A 16,293-nucleotide genomic window follows, 5' to 3' on the forward strand; every position below is an offset into this window, starting at 1 on the left:
GAAACCTATTATACTCAGTTTAAGTATTTTTTTATAGCGTCTCCTTTAAGAGCTTGACAGATTCAGAGAGAAGCTTCCAGGCTCACTAGCAACCATTCACACTTTCATGAGGACTACAGTTGTGGCACCAGGCTTTGAGGTTTCCAATCAAACTGAGAATTTGCATATAGAAACAGTTTGTAGATCAGAAATAGGGTTGGGTGTTTTGCATTATAGCGATTTAATGACCATGCAAAGCAGATTTAAAAATTCATATTTTCTATCAGGGAATTTCTACATTCAGCAATAATGGCATAAATAGAAATAGAAATCTGTTATAAAAAAGTTTGTGGTCAAGAGTGGGGTTAGTGCTTTGCAAACTTAACATTGTTTAATGACAATCAAAAATCACAAATACACTAATAATAACGGTATAGGCTCTAAGTTAAATGCTGATTTACCTCACCATAAAAGCCTATGCAGTAATTTTCACAAGAACAAACAGTGCTGTTTAATACCTTACAAAAAAGGCTCCTCATCTGTTTGATAATCAACATTTATCCACTACTTATTGTTGCTCTCCTTGTGCAAGAAACTTCATGTCCTCAATCTTTAGTTCATTTTCATCTTTGTAGTAGCTGGCCTCATTCTTGTAGCAAGGTGAAGGTGAATTGTTTTCAAAAAGCATCAGAAACTTCAGTGTTTTGACATGCCAAGATTAGATTAAATCAATCATAGAAGTGACAGTCTTTCCACCCATGACCACAGTTACCCTCAGACTATCATGCCAAACCTTCATTGCTTCCATCTTCTCTCAACACTGCTAGATGCTTCTTGATGTTGTGCACAGTCTGCCAACTGCTGAAAGAGGGAATCAGTAATCAAGTTCAGACTGAATTCACTTTTGTTCCTGATGTGCAAAGAGAATCCTCAGCTGCTTGGACCAAGGCACATATGATCAATTAAGGCATTCAGTATGGCTATAAATACTTGCACAGAACTTCTCATTATAAATAACTAGTTCTTATACCGAGCAGGTACCTGTGTTTTATGGATGCATAATTCTAATTTATGATATACTGCACTGCATGACTACTAGTCGCAGGAAAATTGGAAGTTAGGAAAACAAGCTAAATAGATTGAGCTGAGGTAGTTCAGGCTTTCCATCCATTTTAGGGAGAAAAGTATACAATAAACTGATTTTAGCACCAATCTTTATCAATGCCTTGACATTTGTAGTCAAGTGACTTTGAAAAGCCTCTGCATGGAGAAAGACAATTCTATCTCAAAGGAAGTCTAAATTATATTAGTATTTCCTCCCAATGGCTCTTGTGTGGAGGGAGCAGTCCAGTGCTATTACAGGCTAGTTCTGAGCATTAGATTAATTAAGACTTCTAAAGCATCTTAATGCTGTGACTGTTGCAAGTACAGTATTTGAGCACTAAAAGATAAAGCAGACTGGCTTGTCTTGCCCAAACGGATGATATAGTACAAAAGACACTATTAGGAACAATTATGAAAAAAGTCAGTTTTAAGATGTGTAAACAAACATATAAAACACTCAATATTTCTCCATTCTGGAGAGTGACAATGGAAACATCCGTTGGACATTACTTTGTAGAAGAAATCTTTCTCCTCCCTGGAGGAGGAGTGATTCTATTGGCTAAATATTACAACCAATTAACTCAGCGTTCCAGGGTGTTTTACGGTGAGGCTTTGTCTAAACTGGAACCTGAACTACAAAGCTTTGTCGTTCAGAGGTGTGAATAAAAATTACACCAGCACTTTTCATCAGCAAAACTTTTGTTGGGGNAGGGCGGGGGGGCAGCACTTTGTCAGCAGGAGAGCTCTCCTGTTGACAAAGCTACCGCTGCTCGTTAGGGATGAAAGTTGTCAGCAGCAGCACTCTTCCCTGCCAACAAACAGTGGCTACACTGCATGCCTTTTAGCAGCGTGGCTGTAGCAGCACAGCTGTGTCACTAAAAGGTTAGTAGTATAGACATAGCCCAAGTCTTAGTCAATTCATCAAGCCTTTAGTATTTGAAAGAAGTGTTGACAAAAGCTGTGATTTTATAAAGTCACCAGTGATAATTACAGCCCCTCATTAAAAGAATGCCTTCACGCACAGAAAAGGAAAAATGCCAGAGTATGTTTTCTGTGTAAGTATGTCCTGTGTAAGTGCTTGCTTTGACACAGTGTATTCCTGCTGTATCTAAGATTAAGCAGTTCAAAATATGCATCTGTATTTCTGCCTGACTTCACTGATCTGGCTCCAACTTTGTGGTGGCATAAGGAAGGTGGACATGAAAAAAAAAAATAGATGAATTCATAGCTAGTGCTTGACCCAGCTGTTCTTACCTCAATGTCTTTGGTAGAGGTTCTCCTTCTCTCTAGATGCTAAATCATCTCTGTGGCAAATGAGACAGGAGCACGTTTTGAAGAGATAGGATTATGCCAAATTAATGTATTTTCAAAGAGCTTCCTAGGTAGGGCGACCAGATGTCCCGATTTTATAGAGACAGTCCCAGTATTTGGGGCTTTTTCTTATATAGGCTCCTATTAACCCCTCACCACCACCACCACCACCACCACCGTCCTGATTTTTCACACTTTCTGTCTGGTCACACTATTCCTAGGGAAGGTTACCTACAAAGATACCCATCATGCCCCATTTTGAATTATATGATTTGAACACTCTCATAGGTTCTGGATATACTGAGTATAAACATTTCCAACAAATACACTTAATGCAAGTTTACCCATCAAGTGATTTTGCTCCTTCTTGGACTAGGAAAAATGAGAATGCACATGGAGGGGGAAGGGGAAAAAAATGCACCAGGGCTGTGGTGGAGCAAGTTCTCTCAAAGTGGCAATGTTCAAAACAAGGGAACAGAGCAAAAATCTTCTAAATCAGTGTTTCCCAAACTTGGGACACTGCTTGTTCAAGAAAAGCCCCTGGCGGGCCGGGCTGTTTACTGGCCTCGTCCGTGGGTTCGGCTGATCGCGGCTCCCGCTGATCGCAGCTCCCAGTGGCTGCGGTTCGCCGCTCCTGGGAGTGGCGAACCGCAGCCACTGGGAGCCGCAATCAACCGAACCTGCGGACTAGGCCGGTAACTTTACTTTACTCTGGTCAAGAACTCATACTGCTTACACAAAATATACATTCAGCACATGACTGACCTTTTACAACATACTGGCTTTTTTCTACCAGCTACGGAACACAGCCATCACCTCCAGCACAATAGAAGTTTGTGAGCTATGCATATCCTTGTATCAAAGGGAAGACAAACCTTCTGAATCTCAAAACATATTAATAGTACTATCAGTCTGAACTTTGACTTTTTATTTCCCAAATGTTCAAAGTTACTATTTAAAACAATACTTTCAAATTAACTAACGATGAGACAAAAGCTGGAAGGTTTATGTTTAATGCTGCTGCTGTCTTTAACTTACGCCTTTGAAATGTTTTTCCTCTCCAATAAATTCAGGAGCATGTATTAATTATGAAATTTAGTTTTTACCAGCCCTTTTTTCCTAGAACTATGTAGTCAATACTTAGGACACCGATATAAAGCCTATCAGTTGTCCAAAATGAAGGAATGTCTTACAGTTAAGGTACTAAATTAGACAGAGCAAATCTACATTTGATTCCCAGCTCTCCCACAGACTTCTTGTGTGACCTTGGGCTAGTTACTTCATCTTTTTGTGCCTCAGATCTCCATCCGCAAAGTTGTGGTAATTTTCCCTTCCTTTTAGTTGCGTTGTGAAGATAAGTTTGAGGTTTATAAAAAGTGTTTAATTATAGGACCTATGTTATAGTAATAAGTACCAGATAGAAAACTGGAAGAAGCTGAACTGATTATTTCTGTGAGAATTGTTTGGGGAAAAATGTGTCTTGCATGCAAAGTACCAGCTTAATTAATGAAAAAATGAAGCAAGTTGTCTGACAGATGTAGAAAACCTCTGAAAATAGGGTTTAAAACAGAAACATTAACAGATAACTACAGCAATAGTATTAGAAGCTGTATTATAGCACAGACTTCCTTAGACTACACATTTGAGTTTGTGGAGGAGTTAACATCAGGAAAGAAGTCCAATCCCCCCATCCCACCCCAAAAAGGTGTTTTTCTTCAGTTAAATAGAACAAAAAGCTGATGAGTTGGATGACCCTGCAAGAGACACATTTGACAGCACCATTAACATTAAAACATAACCAGAATGGTTTATATTCCTATGTTAGGCCTCCCAGCAACTTTTCAGCATCATGTTCATCCAGAAAGAGTCTGTTCCTCTTCAACATCCAAAAAATGGCAATGATTAATCTAGGCCTAAACCATGGAGACAACCATAACATTTTAAAACAAGTCTTAAGTTATCACCACCTTCAATATAGCACAACTGAGCAATTTAAGAAGCAGATACAGCTTTCTCCTAGATACGCTGCACAGATTCAAATTCACAGATCCACTACTAGATACAGAAGTGAAGAACAGGAAAAATGAAATGAAATAATATCGACACTAATGCACTATCCTGAATTAAACAAGAGAACTGACAATGACTAGAAGCATCTGCAAAGGGACAAATGTATTCTACTTAATGCTACTGATTCTAATCTGAAAAATGCTGCATGTATGTTGTTAAGAATGCAGAGGTGAGCAGATCTTTGCTAATTGCACAGACAACTAAAAGACTAGAGAACATCTCATGTCCATTCATCCTGAACTTGCCATATAGTGTTTGGCACACTATTTAAGCCTTATTGAGAAAGCAAACCACTTAACAGTCCTAAGACATATTGCGTAATTTCAAAAATTCTTCCATAGCCACCATCAGCTTCACAGTTGGTTGTATTAGGGCTTGTTCACATGGAAACATTGACCAGAATATCTATTGCAAAATAAGCTATATCACAACAGCTCCCATTTTTTGGCACCATTCTCAAATAAAAATTACTTTTATTCCAGAATAATTACCCGAGTTTGGAAGCATCCTAATTATTTCACAATAAAGTGATTTATTTTATTCAGGTCAATTTCCTTATGTAGATAAACCCTTAGAACTGATAGCTCATCTTCCCAGAGACAGTCTGCATACTCTCAGGAAGTGTACATCCAACTGATGAAATCTGCACTGAGCCAGAGGACTTTGATCAAATATCACCTTACATGCAAAGATTCTAAAAGGACATACTAAGTTTACAAAAACAACTGAAGGCGTTTCAGATCAGAGGCTAGTGACACTGACAGTCTCAGTGGAAATTTAGCTTGATCTAATGAACAAACCAGAACCATACAAGGACACACACACACACACAGAATTTTTCCATTATTTAGTCAGGATGGCTCCTTCTGCAGCAAGAGGGAGACCCTTGTGCACATCTAAGTGGTGCTAATCAGGCTGCAGCCCTTTTTCTGGCTCTTCCAGGGCCTGGCTGTATTCCCCCCATCCCATCTTCTCATATTTGCACACCCTATCTGTGGCCCCACAAAGTTGCATGACTTCCTCCTGGCATCAGTCATGATTACTATCTGCCAGACAAGGAGAAGGAAGCTCAACAGAGGTGCTCTCACTGTGGAGCCGGTTTTTGCTCCCATGTTGCTTCATGTCTCCAGGCAGAGTTTCTCTAGGCCGCGTTCACTGACTCCTTTGAAGCCGCTCCGGAGCAGGGGGGTTTTTTTGCGCAAGTTTTTGCCTGGAGCTGGAGCAGAGCGGAGCACAGCTCCAAAGCCCTGCTTTGAAGAGCCTGGACTGTGCAGGGTTCTTCGCTTGGTGTCCCATTCTGGAACCCCCCTACAACCCCTACTGGTTGAACCCAGAATAGAAAGTTGAAAAGCAGCTATTCTCTGACTTTAAATGTTAAGAAATCCAGATTTGTACCCAAATCTGTTTACAAAGAAGCATGTTGTATCAAAACAGCAGGAAAAATGTGGAACTAAACCACAGCCAGGGCCATTAATCTAGTGTCTGTTTTTGAGAGATCTGCATTCTCATTTAGACAGTTCAGAACGTTTTTAAGCTCATTTGGACTGGTTTCATAACAGAGTAGATACTGAAAAACTAAGTACCTTGGTCTCTGAAAGCAGATACTAGAGTGTTATTAACAGTAATACCTAGCTCTTACATAGTGCTTTTCATCAATAGACTTCAAAGTACATTACAAATGAGGTAAGTATTATTACCCCAATTTTACAAGTGGTGAAACTGAGGCATCATTATTTGCATTGTAGGAGCACCTAGGAGCCCCTGTTACAGACCAGGAGCCCCGTGCTAGACATCATGCATAACCGAAAGACATTCCCCGCCCTAATTAGGCTTATCTAGTTAACAGACTAAGAATTCAGTTGCACTCTACTACCAAAACTAGAAGCACATCATCAGGGATAATGTATGCATTTTTATGTTTGAAGAATAAATAAATTTTATACAGCAAACAACACAGTATGGGTTTTGCGTTTCATTTAAAAAAATCTGTGTTTTTCCCATTGTTTTTTTTCTTCCCAGTTGCAGAAGAGCCACTGCCACCTTGTTAGCAACCAACCTTTACCATGAAGTACATAAAAACACCACACATTAGTCAATGTATTAACAAAATATCTGAAGGGACTATTAACTCAGCAATTGCACTATTTATTGTTCAGGCCCCGCGTGTATACACGGAAAGGCATACGATTTAAACTGAGAAAGTTGATTGAATTTATTTGTGCGTAGCTTAGAAACAACACACAAGACACTTTTCAAAGAGCAATATAACCTGAGCTCACCAGACTCAAGTGACACCCAGTGTAGCATCAGCTAGTGATGACGTTTTATTTCTCAAATTCTCCTATAAAGCAGAAAGTGATATTTTCACACTGGGATTTTTTTTTTTTTAATTAGCTTGTAAAAACTCTTCAGAGCAGGGACTGGGTCTATGTTTCACAACAGAGCGCGATGCTGACTGTAAGCTCTGGGCACCATGGCGTTAATACCGGCACCACTGGAGCAGCCATCAGAAAATCAAGAGGCACCGTGTGGTGGCAAGAAAAAACAGCGTTTTTGGGATTACTTAAAATAAGCGACCAATTAAACTCCCGTTTATTCATTTCCTAGCGCAGCAGCCGGACCCGTTTCCCAGCCCCTGGGCTAGGAAGCGGATCTACCCCCACTCTGTGCGGTTACTGGGGGTCGGGGGACAGGACAGCAGCCCTGCCTCGTTCCGGGGAAGCTGCGGGGGCTCCCGCGTGGCCCGGGGTCCCTTCTCCCCCGCCCAGCCCCGGCTGACTCACCTCTCGCTCCCCGGTGCGTTTGGTTCCAGCGCCGAGGCCCGAGGCGGGGCCAGCTGGGGGACGGCAGAGGCAGCCCCGCACCGGGGGAGGCGGCCAAGACCGGGAGCCGAGGGGGAACGAACAACACGGCCCCCGGCCCTGAAGCTCCCCCCGCCCGGAGCCTCCGCCTCCCCGACGGGCAGCGCCCCCCGACACCCCTTCAAGCCACCAGAGCCCGTCCTCGGGTCTCCGGAGCCCGGCGCCTCAAGGGAGCAGCGGAAAGCAGCCGCCGGCCCCAGCGCTTCCGCGGGCTCGCCGAGCCCCTCCGCGCCTGGGAGAGCCGCTTCCCCACACAGGGAATAACAGGAAGGGAGCGGGGATGACCCCGGGCGCGCACGGACTCACCGGAAGTGATTAAAGAGAGGGGGGAGGGAAGGAGCGAGCGAGGACTGTTCAGTGCGCATGCGCTGAAGGGACACAGGGGTGGTGGTGCTGGTGTTTCCCCCCAGGGTCTCTAGTCAAGGGCTGAGCACGCACCTGGTGGATGCACGACACTCCCCTTCCATTGACTTTGTGCAGCGTCTTCTTTGTCTGACTCCTGGCGGGAGGGCAGAAAGACAGTGCATGAAGTAAACCAGGGAGTCTGCATCAGGGGGTTGCCAGGTTATTTTACGTGGGGGGTTGGGAACTGTTAGGGTGACCAGACAGCAAGTGTGAAAAATTGGGACGGGAGTGGGGGGTAATAGGAGCCTATATTAAAAAAGCCCCAAATATCAGGACTGTCCCTATAAAATCAGGACATCAGGTCACCCTGGGAGCTGCCAGCCTCTACTCCAAACCCTGCTTTACCTCCAGCATTCGTAACGGTGTTAAATATAAAACGTGTTTTTAATTCAGAGGGGGAGTCGCACTCATAGGCTTGCTGTGTGAAAGGGGTCACCAATACAAGAGTTTGAGAACCACTGAACTAAATACAGTAACACCTCACTGCATCATCAGTCCTCAAAGTGATGTAGCCTGATGATATCATTCATGGTCAGCAGAGGAAATGGGATTGTGCACATGGCTGTGCTGTAGATGGACATCATTGCTGGTAGGAGCTTTGCCCTGCTGACTTTGCCCTAGTGAATGCCACATTGTATGCATTTGCCGCATGATAAACTGATTGGTCTAATAGGTCTTTTCAGCCTCTTATCTATGTGATAGAGTTTATCGGTTTGCCTAATGTGATTATTTCCGTTATACAAAAAGAATCTTCACTATCTCTTGAGATGTATAGTCCTGGCCACTTCAAAGTAGTGGTGACCTCATGAATCACCATTTGCTATGCTGTTCATTTATAAAAGGCTTGTGGTAAAATCACAAGGTACTCACTGCTTAAAAGATATTTCTCCCTCTTTAGTAATCTATAACATCTCACTTGTATTTTGTTTTTTGATTTATAACCTAACAAAAACTACATCTACTTTGCTAAGAATGTTGTCAACCCACATATCTTTTCTGCACTTGGAAAGAAATGCTTTGAAATTGCTTTGATATTTTGAAGTTTCTTCTTTTGTGGTTCTGATTGCATGCTGCCATCTAGTGCAATCATGCTTACACTGTATGGTATTTATTTTTGTCATGATATTACAAGCATTTATATTTTCAGTGTGAACTTTAGAAGAAATGTTACTGGGAGAATGAAAATCAGAAGGAACAAAATAGATTAACGATGATTAAGGATACGTTTTAGAGACAGGTATTTTTAGTAAAGACACAGGCAGTAAACAAAAATTAATGGCCTATGACCTGTCCATAACTTTTACTATATACCCCTGACTAAAACTTGGGGGCTGGAGGAGGGCAGCAGAGTGGCCCGCAACCCTGGCTGCCGTTGGGGCAGGGTGTTGGCGGGGCCATCAGGCTCCCTACCTAGCTCCATGCCCTCCCCTGCCCCCCCAGCAGCAGCAGAGTTTGGGGGGGGGGGTGTGGGGGCAATGAGAGCTGTAAAGCCAGCGCTCTGGACAGAGGCAGCACACAGAGCTGCCTGGCCATGCCTTTGCCTAGCAGCTGAATGAGGGGGATGTCGCCACTTCTGGGGAGCCCCACAGGTAAGCGTCAGCCAGAGCCCACCTCCCCGTCCTGTGCCCAACCCCCTTGCCCCGTCCCACATCCAAACTCTGCTGCTGTGGGGGAGGCGGGGAGTGGCCCAAGACTGCCTCAGCAGTGTCCGGTGTGACTGGCACAGGGGCTGCCTGAGCTGCATCAAGCCAGGCACACTGGCTGCTGCAGAAATCACAGAGCTCACGGAAATTCACAGAATCTGTGACCTCAATGACCAACTTGCAGCCTTAATGATGATTTACATAGAATACTGTTGTTTTGTTTTATATACCATGCTATCTCAGTGAAGTCAAACAATCCTTCAGTTACTGAAGTCATACTGTATGATTTAATTCATGACAGACTTTGGCCCATGATATAATTAGGATACCCAGTCCACTGCTCTCAGAGCTTCAATAGTGGAAACAAAAGTGAAGGCTGTAGCATGCACAGAATTCAATTGTTTACACAGTGGTAAAAAATAACCTGAGTCTTGTTGACAGAGTAGTCTCCCTGGTTGCTACCACCAATGGTGGTGAATCATGAAAGAAACACTGCATAGCTAACGTTGATATCTTATTTGGGGATTTCAAGCTAAGTATATGTTACAGGAAAAAAATGGTTCTCAGTGCTGTGATTCTGTAGGTAGCCACTGAGCGAGAAGTGCTTCCTGTCCACTTGATGGTGGATGCACTTACGGATTCCCACTGAAGGAGCTTGTACTCCAAGGTTTCCTCCTCTGGACAGGGTCCAATTTTCTTCCTCCCACTGAATCAAGAGGAACTCCACTGAAGTGAGTGGAGTTGATAGATGTATGGCCAGTGTAAATGAGAGTAGAATCAGTCCCCAAATTAAAATGGCCATTCTCTTCAATAGCAAGCAGACTTAGGGTAAGTAAGGAGGGGAAGGATACCTACTAAAATTGATCCAATAGTTGCTTCTCGGGCCTGCCAATCCTCCTTGCCCATAGAGGACAACATTTTTTTTGAGGTACTATTTATAATAACATTTATGAAGAATTAATAAAGACTTTTGAATTTTCTGCCTCATGAATGACTGTTGCTATTTCCTGCCTCTGCCCAAGCAGAGCCCTGCTCAGATAAGTCATAGAATCATAGGAAGGTCAATTACTTATTATTTATGTATCACTTTTGAGAATCCAGATATTGTACTAATGGATTTCCTCTGAGACCTTTTCCACTTGGCTTCTCCACAATACCTTGTCCAGTTATGGGAGAACACTTCACCCAGTTCTCTGGGATCCAAAAAACTCAGTGCAACTCCAGATTTCATCATTCAGCTTCCTTTATTTGGCATATAGCAAAGCTATGCTGAATTGATCAGAGTCAAGCACAGGGCATGGGCATAAGATGTACCACAAATCCAAAGTTACACAGAAACCCTCTTCCTTCATATACATTTCTCATTGCATTTACTATACATTACATCACACATTTTGGGATTAGCTTGGTCACTCTGCAGGAACCAATCCTTGTGCAGCATGCTCTGTCCATGCTCAACTTTTCTTCCCTAGTACATGGTTTTCTGGGAGTTCTCCTTCTTATCTTAGCTGACTGAAGACACTGTCTTTTTCAACCTCCTGTAGAAGGTGCACTGCCACCCACAGTGCCACTTAGTGGTCAGACAGGGGTCAGCAAGACACTATTAGAAATTCAGTCCTGCCCTTCAGTGTCCCCCACCCAAAGGCTTTCCAGTCCTCTCCAGAACAGGCGTATCAGGGGCTGGGTCTTTGAGTGGTCAAGGCTTATTCCATCAGGCCTCTCGATTTAGGTGAAGGGTCTTGGTGTTGCACTGTTTTCTGGGAGCGTAGGCCCACTCTCTCCACTGAGCTCTGGTTCAGGACCTTACAGTGGGTGGCTACACTTCAACTCTTGGGGTGCTAAGGAACGACCCTCCCTGGGCCACTTTCCACCCCCATCTCTTTCAATTGCATAGAATAAGCCACTTCTCTCAAGTCTATAACCTGCAATGCTCAGTCACTTAGAATCACAGGGTGAGAAGGGACTGCAAGGGTCATCTCATGGAGCTCCCTGTCAAGATGCAGGATTTGTTGTGTCTTTTCTCTCTTTTGTAGGTTCTTCACTTGTCTGTGTAGTGAGGCCTCAGGCAAGGAGCTCATGGGCAGACTATGAGTCAAAAGTGTGCCCTTGTTGCCAAGAAGGCTAATGGCATTTTGGGCTGTATAAGTAGGGGCATTGCCAGCAGATCGAAGGACATGATCATTCCTCTCTATTCAACATTGGTGAGGCCTCATCTGGAGTACTGTGCCCAGTTTTGGGCCCCACACTATAAGAAGGATGTGGAAAAATTGGAAAGAGTCCAGTGGAGGGCAACAAAAATGATTAGGGGCTGGAGCACATGACTTGTGAGGAGAAGCTGAGGGAACTGGGATTGTTTAGTCTGCAGAAGAGAAGAATGAGGGGGGATTTGATAGCTGCTTTCAACTACCTGAAAGGAGGTTCCAAAGAGGATGGATTTAGACCGTTCTCAGTGGTACCAGATGACAGAACAAGGAGTAACCTTCTCAAGTTGCAGTGGGGGAGGTTTAGGTTGGTTCTTGGGGAAAAGCTTTTTCATTAGGAGAGTGGTGAAGCACTGGAATGGGTTACCTAGGGAGGTGGTGGAATCTCCTTCCTTAGAGGTTTTTAAGGTCAGGCTTGACAAAGCCCTGGCTGGGATGATTTAGTTGGGAATTGGTCCTGCTTTGAGAAGGGGGTTGGACTAGATGACCTCCTGAGGTCCCTTCCAACCCTGATATTTTATGATTCTGTGATTCCTCTCAGAGTTCAGAACAGCCATCTGCTCGCTTTCAATACCTGCCTCCCACTGAGCTCTTCTGCTCCCCCTTTTAAAGCCCTGCCTCCAGCTTGTGCAAGCCCTGCAGATGTGGCTGGGTGGGATGCCTGGGCCCAGAGCTGCTCTGTACTCCTTGCTCTCCAGTGTGGGGTTTGTAAACCTCAACATGCCTCCCTAATTCCATTTTCCAAGAGATGAGGCATCCCTCCACGTGTTAATTTCTCAGGTCAGGTCAGGCCTGTACTAGACCCAATTCATCAAGCATCTAAGAAGATGATCCCTGCCCTGACAGGTGTCTAATTCAACATTATTGTCAATTATTATTTTGTCACAAGTCTCACAATATTTGGAGTTTTTCTTACATCTCTAGCTGCTGGAATCCAGCAATTTCACAAGAATCTCATCTTTAATTTTAAAAATAGTACATTTCTAGCTCTAATGGTTGCCAAGAAAACTTGAAAATATGAAGCAAGTGCCCCCTGAATGCCAAGAAACCAGTTAAAAAAACCCTCATCTTATAAAGCCAATCCCATGACTTTTGGCAGGGCCTGACTCATGACTTTTGAATGCCTGGGGTTGGCAATACTGTCAACAAGATACAACAAGTGAGAGACATAAACTGACAAGAGTACGATGAAACTGACAGAAAAATATCACATGATTATGCATAAGGTATGTATGTTTACATCTTGATGAGTCACTTCCTTTTGTTGTTGTTGATACCTTTCCTCCTCTTCACAGGCAAGCTAGCAGAAGCAAGGTTTTAAGTGAGGGTTGAATGTAGAGAGGGAGATAACTCCCATCAAAGACTTTTCTCTCTCTCTCTTTGGTAAAGATCCTTCCTCAGCGCTAGTTAGTTAGGTGTTTTATAACACTGTGATCAGTGTGCTACAAGATGAATTCCATCAAGAAGGCATGCACAATCACCAAATGAATTCCAGCCACAGTTACATGGATAGCACACATTCTAACCTTCCTCCTGCCCCCAAATGAGTATCTTCTTTCCCATTGCCTCAAGGACCTCAGAAGTGATAGGAAATCTATTCCACTATTCACACTAAAAATCCATTGGAGCTGTGGGTCCTGTCGTTAGAAGGCTTTGCTTTGTCATCCCCAAAGGCTCCAAGGGAAATTAGGCCATCTTGGATCTGAAATGGTTTGGGTAAGACAGATAAGTGTATTTCTACAGTGATGAAATATTAATAATGTCTACTGTTGGAAAAAAGGAGGAACAACTGTAAAACAGATGCAATTACCAGTTCAGCATCACAACTGAGGATCTGAATGAACAGGTAAGTAAAAAGAATCAGTGCCAATTTAGAATAAGAGTAAAGAAAGGGAAGCTGAGTGTAATAGTTCAATAATAATTAATAATAATTTTGGCAAGTGCATCCGAAAAGCAGAGTATAAAGTGATCACTACTGGAGTTGGAGAGAAATTTCTCCTCAGGGCATAATATTGCACAATTCAGTGTACTATAGGTATTTTAAGCCTTCCTCTGAAGCAATATAGATTGGAAACAGCTGAGTGCACTAGATGGACTATTGGCTTGTTTTGGTATGTTCCTACAATTAACAGGAAGAAAAAAACACTGAAAAGTTCAATGACTGATAATTTAATTTTGTTTTTAGCTATCTGAAGCTCTGATAGAAGAAGATAAGATAAAAAGGAAGACATCTGTTAGGTAGATAAGCCAAAGAAAAACAGAAGACTAAGCAAGAGAAACTGAGATTTGAGTTGGAGAACTGCTAGGATCAGGGCAGTAGAAGACATGATAGGAAAAGTTACTGTGAAGTTTTTCTATGTAAGGGAACAAGTTTTTCTATGTATCAAGAAGCTGATAAGTTATAATGGCAAGGGCAATGTACTCTGTGAGCTAAGAATAGATTAGTTTTAACAGCAGTTTTACAAGTTTTAAAAGAAACAATATGGGGACAGATCCTCAACTAGTGTAAATCAAAATAGCTGTGTTAACCTTAGTGGAACTCTCCCAGGTTACACTAGCTGAGGTTTTGGACCTATGGCATCTTATAAATACATGGAAGAGAAGAATAAACTCACTCCCCAGTCCCTAGAGACAAGGTGAATTATCAGCAAGATAAAGAAGAAGACACCAGAGAAAATGACATTGTGGGTTACTTTACAAAGAATATGGGCAGGAATCAAAAGAACTAGCAGATGGCAAAATAGCCATATTAGATAGATAAAAAGATTCCAGAAAATGGGCATAACACTTCCCCCACATGGATCCCTCATAATCTGATTTTCTACACAGTTTGTAAAGGGTGCAAAAGAGATCTGAGGATTAATCCTCTTTCAGTCTACAAAACTCTCCTTTATGGTACTGAACAATCATCTTCTTGTAAACTCCAGCTTTCATCTACTTCTGGCTGGCTAAGAATTGCACATGCTTTAATTGCACCATACCCTGACTCACTTGTTTGTCTCATTCACCTGATAAGTCTTGCTTTTTTAGCTTGTTAGCATTTTGGGGCAAGAACGGTCATTTACCATATGTTTATACAGCACATAGCAAAATGTTTAATAATTATTTATTATTATTATTATCTTATTGTCATAATGCCTAGGAGCCCCATTCATGGACTAGGACCTCATTGTGCTAGGGGCTGTACAAACACAGAACAAAAAGGCAGTCTCACCCTTAAAAGGCTTACAACCTACGAAAAGAGAGAGGAGCCTGACCAGGTCAGCCTTGTAGGTGCTTCTGCAATAGAATTAGATAAGTTCATGGAGGACAGATCTATCAGTGACTATTTGCTAAGATGGTCAGGGATGCAACTCCATGCTCTGAGTGTCCCTAAACCTCTGGATGACGGGACAGATTTTGTGATAAATTGCCCTGTTCTGTTCACTCCCTCTGAAGCATCCGACACTGGCCCTTGTTGGAAAACAGGATACTGGGCTAGCTGAACCATAGGCACTGACTCTGGGGGTGCCCCAGGGCTGGAGCACCAGGGGAAAAAATTAGTGCCTGCTCTGCACCCACTGGCAGCCAAGCTCCCCTCACCTATCATCCCACCTCCTCCCTCTCCCCTGAGCTCGCAGCACGTCCCCGCTCCTCTGCCTACCTCCCAACACTTCCCGCTGCCAAACAACTGTTTGGTGGCGCTTAGGACTTTCCAGGAGGGAGCGGGGAGGAGCAGGGATGTGGCATGCTCAGGGGAGGAGGTGGAGAAGAGGTGGGGCAGAGGCGAGAACTTGGGAAAAGGGGTGAAATGGGGGCAGGAAGGGGGGGAGACATTGGGGAATGGATGCAGGATGAGGCTGGTGTGGGGTTGGGGGAGTCGAGTACCCACCGGGAACAGTGGAAGTCGATGCCTATGACCTGGACCATTGGTCTGATCCAGTATGGCTGTTCTTATGTTCTTAAGTAATAATAACTGCAGCCTGGACGAGAATAAGAATGCTTTGAATCCTCCATTTGCAGAGGAGAAGTGAAGAGTTGGAAAACCAACATGTATTTTCCTCTCTTGGTTTTAAAAATTATATTTTACTTGAAAAATAAAGAGTACACAAGAAAATGAATTCTGTAAAATGACACAAAATAAACAAGGCTATAGGGCACAATCCATATCGTTTTCCCTAAGTGACTGTGGAGAAAGCTTTCAAATGTCATGAAAACCATTTCTGCGTTTTCTTCTGCAGGCATCCTGAAGCAATGGCTCTCAGAGAGGCAAACTGCCCCGTCCAGCTCAATGGGCTGTAGACGCTGAAACCGGAAAGTGGCATTTAAAATAGCAACATTTTGTTGTTGTTGCTCTTAACCCACATCCCAAACCACCTCCCTCCTCTCCATCTCCTCCTCTCCATCCCTGCACTAATGACTCCTCCTCACTCTATCCTCTCCCCCACATTAGTTACTCCCCACTCCTATCCTCCTTTTCATCCCCTCCCCTTGGTAATGGCTCCTCTCACTCACGATTTCCCCAGCCCCTCCTCCCGCTAGCTACTCGCCTCCTACGAATTCAGTTCAAATCCACAGTACTTTATTGACATCCTGGCAAAGCGTAAGGAAGCGATCCCTTAGTGTCTGTCACAGATCTGTCTTCACTGGGCTTTCCGGTGAGCGGCAGCATCACTCGGTATACAGTGGCAGCAGCAATATTTGCTCCTCTCCGGAGCTGCGAGGCTCATGCGCCTTGGC

General features: G+C 43.5%; 1 protein-coding gene and 1 long non-coding RNA gene across 3 annotated transcripts in view; both read right to left on the bottom strand.

Moving 5' to 3' along the window:
• Window positions 1-7,638, bottom strand: part of PIK3CA (phosphatidylinositol-4,5-bisphosphate 3-kinase catalytic subunit alpha) — a 75,594-nt gene extending 67,956 nt beyond the window's left edge. Inside the window, exon 1 of one of the 2 annotated variants that reach the window (XM_032783596.2) lies at window positions 7,248-7,638. The gene's annotated coding sequence lies outside the window, so the exon portion shown is untranslated. The remainder of the gene's footprint in view (window positions 1-7,247) is intronic. The other variant, XM_075068374.1, reaches the window with a different exon arrangement.
• Window positions 7,639-15,619: 7,981 nt separating this feature from the next.
• LOC142047218 (uncharacterized) lies at window positions 15,620-16,271 on the bottom strand. The gene is made up of 2 exons (XR_012656426.1): window positions 16,135-16,271; window positions 15,620-15,858 (listed from the first exon to the last, which is right to left on the bottom strand). It is a non-coding gene; the product is annotated as an uncharacterized LOC142047218 (long non-coding RNA).
• Window positions 16,272-16,293: the final 22 nt, after the last annotated feature.

Source organism: Chelonoidis abingdonii, chromosome 8, assembly GCF_003597395.2.
Source record: "Chelonoidis abingdonii isolate Lonesome George chromosome 8, CheloAbing_2.0, whole genome shotgun sequence".
In the NCBI taxonomy this organism is placed as follows: domain Eukaryota; kingdom Metazoa; phylum Chordata; order Testudines; family Testudinidae; genus Chelonoidis; species Chelonoidis abingdonii.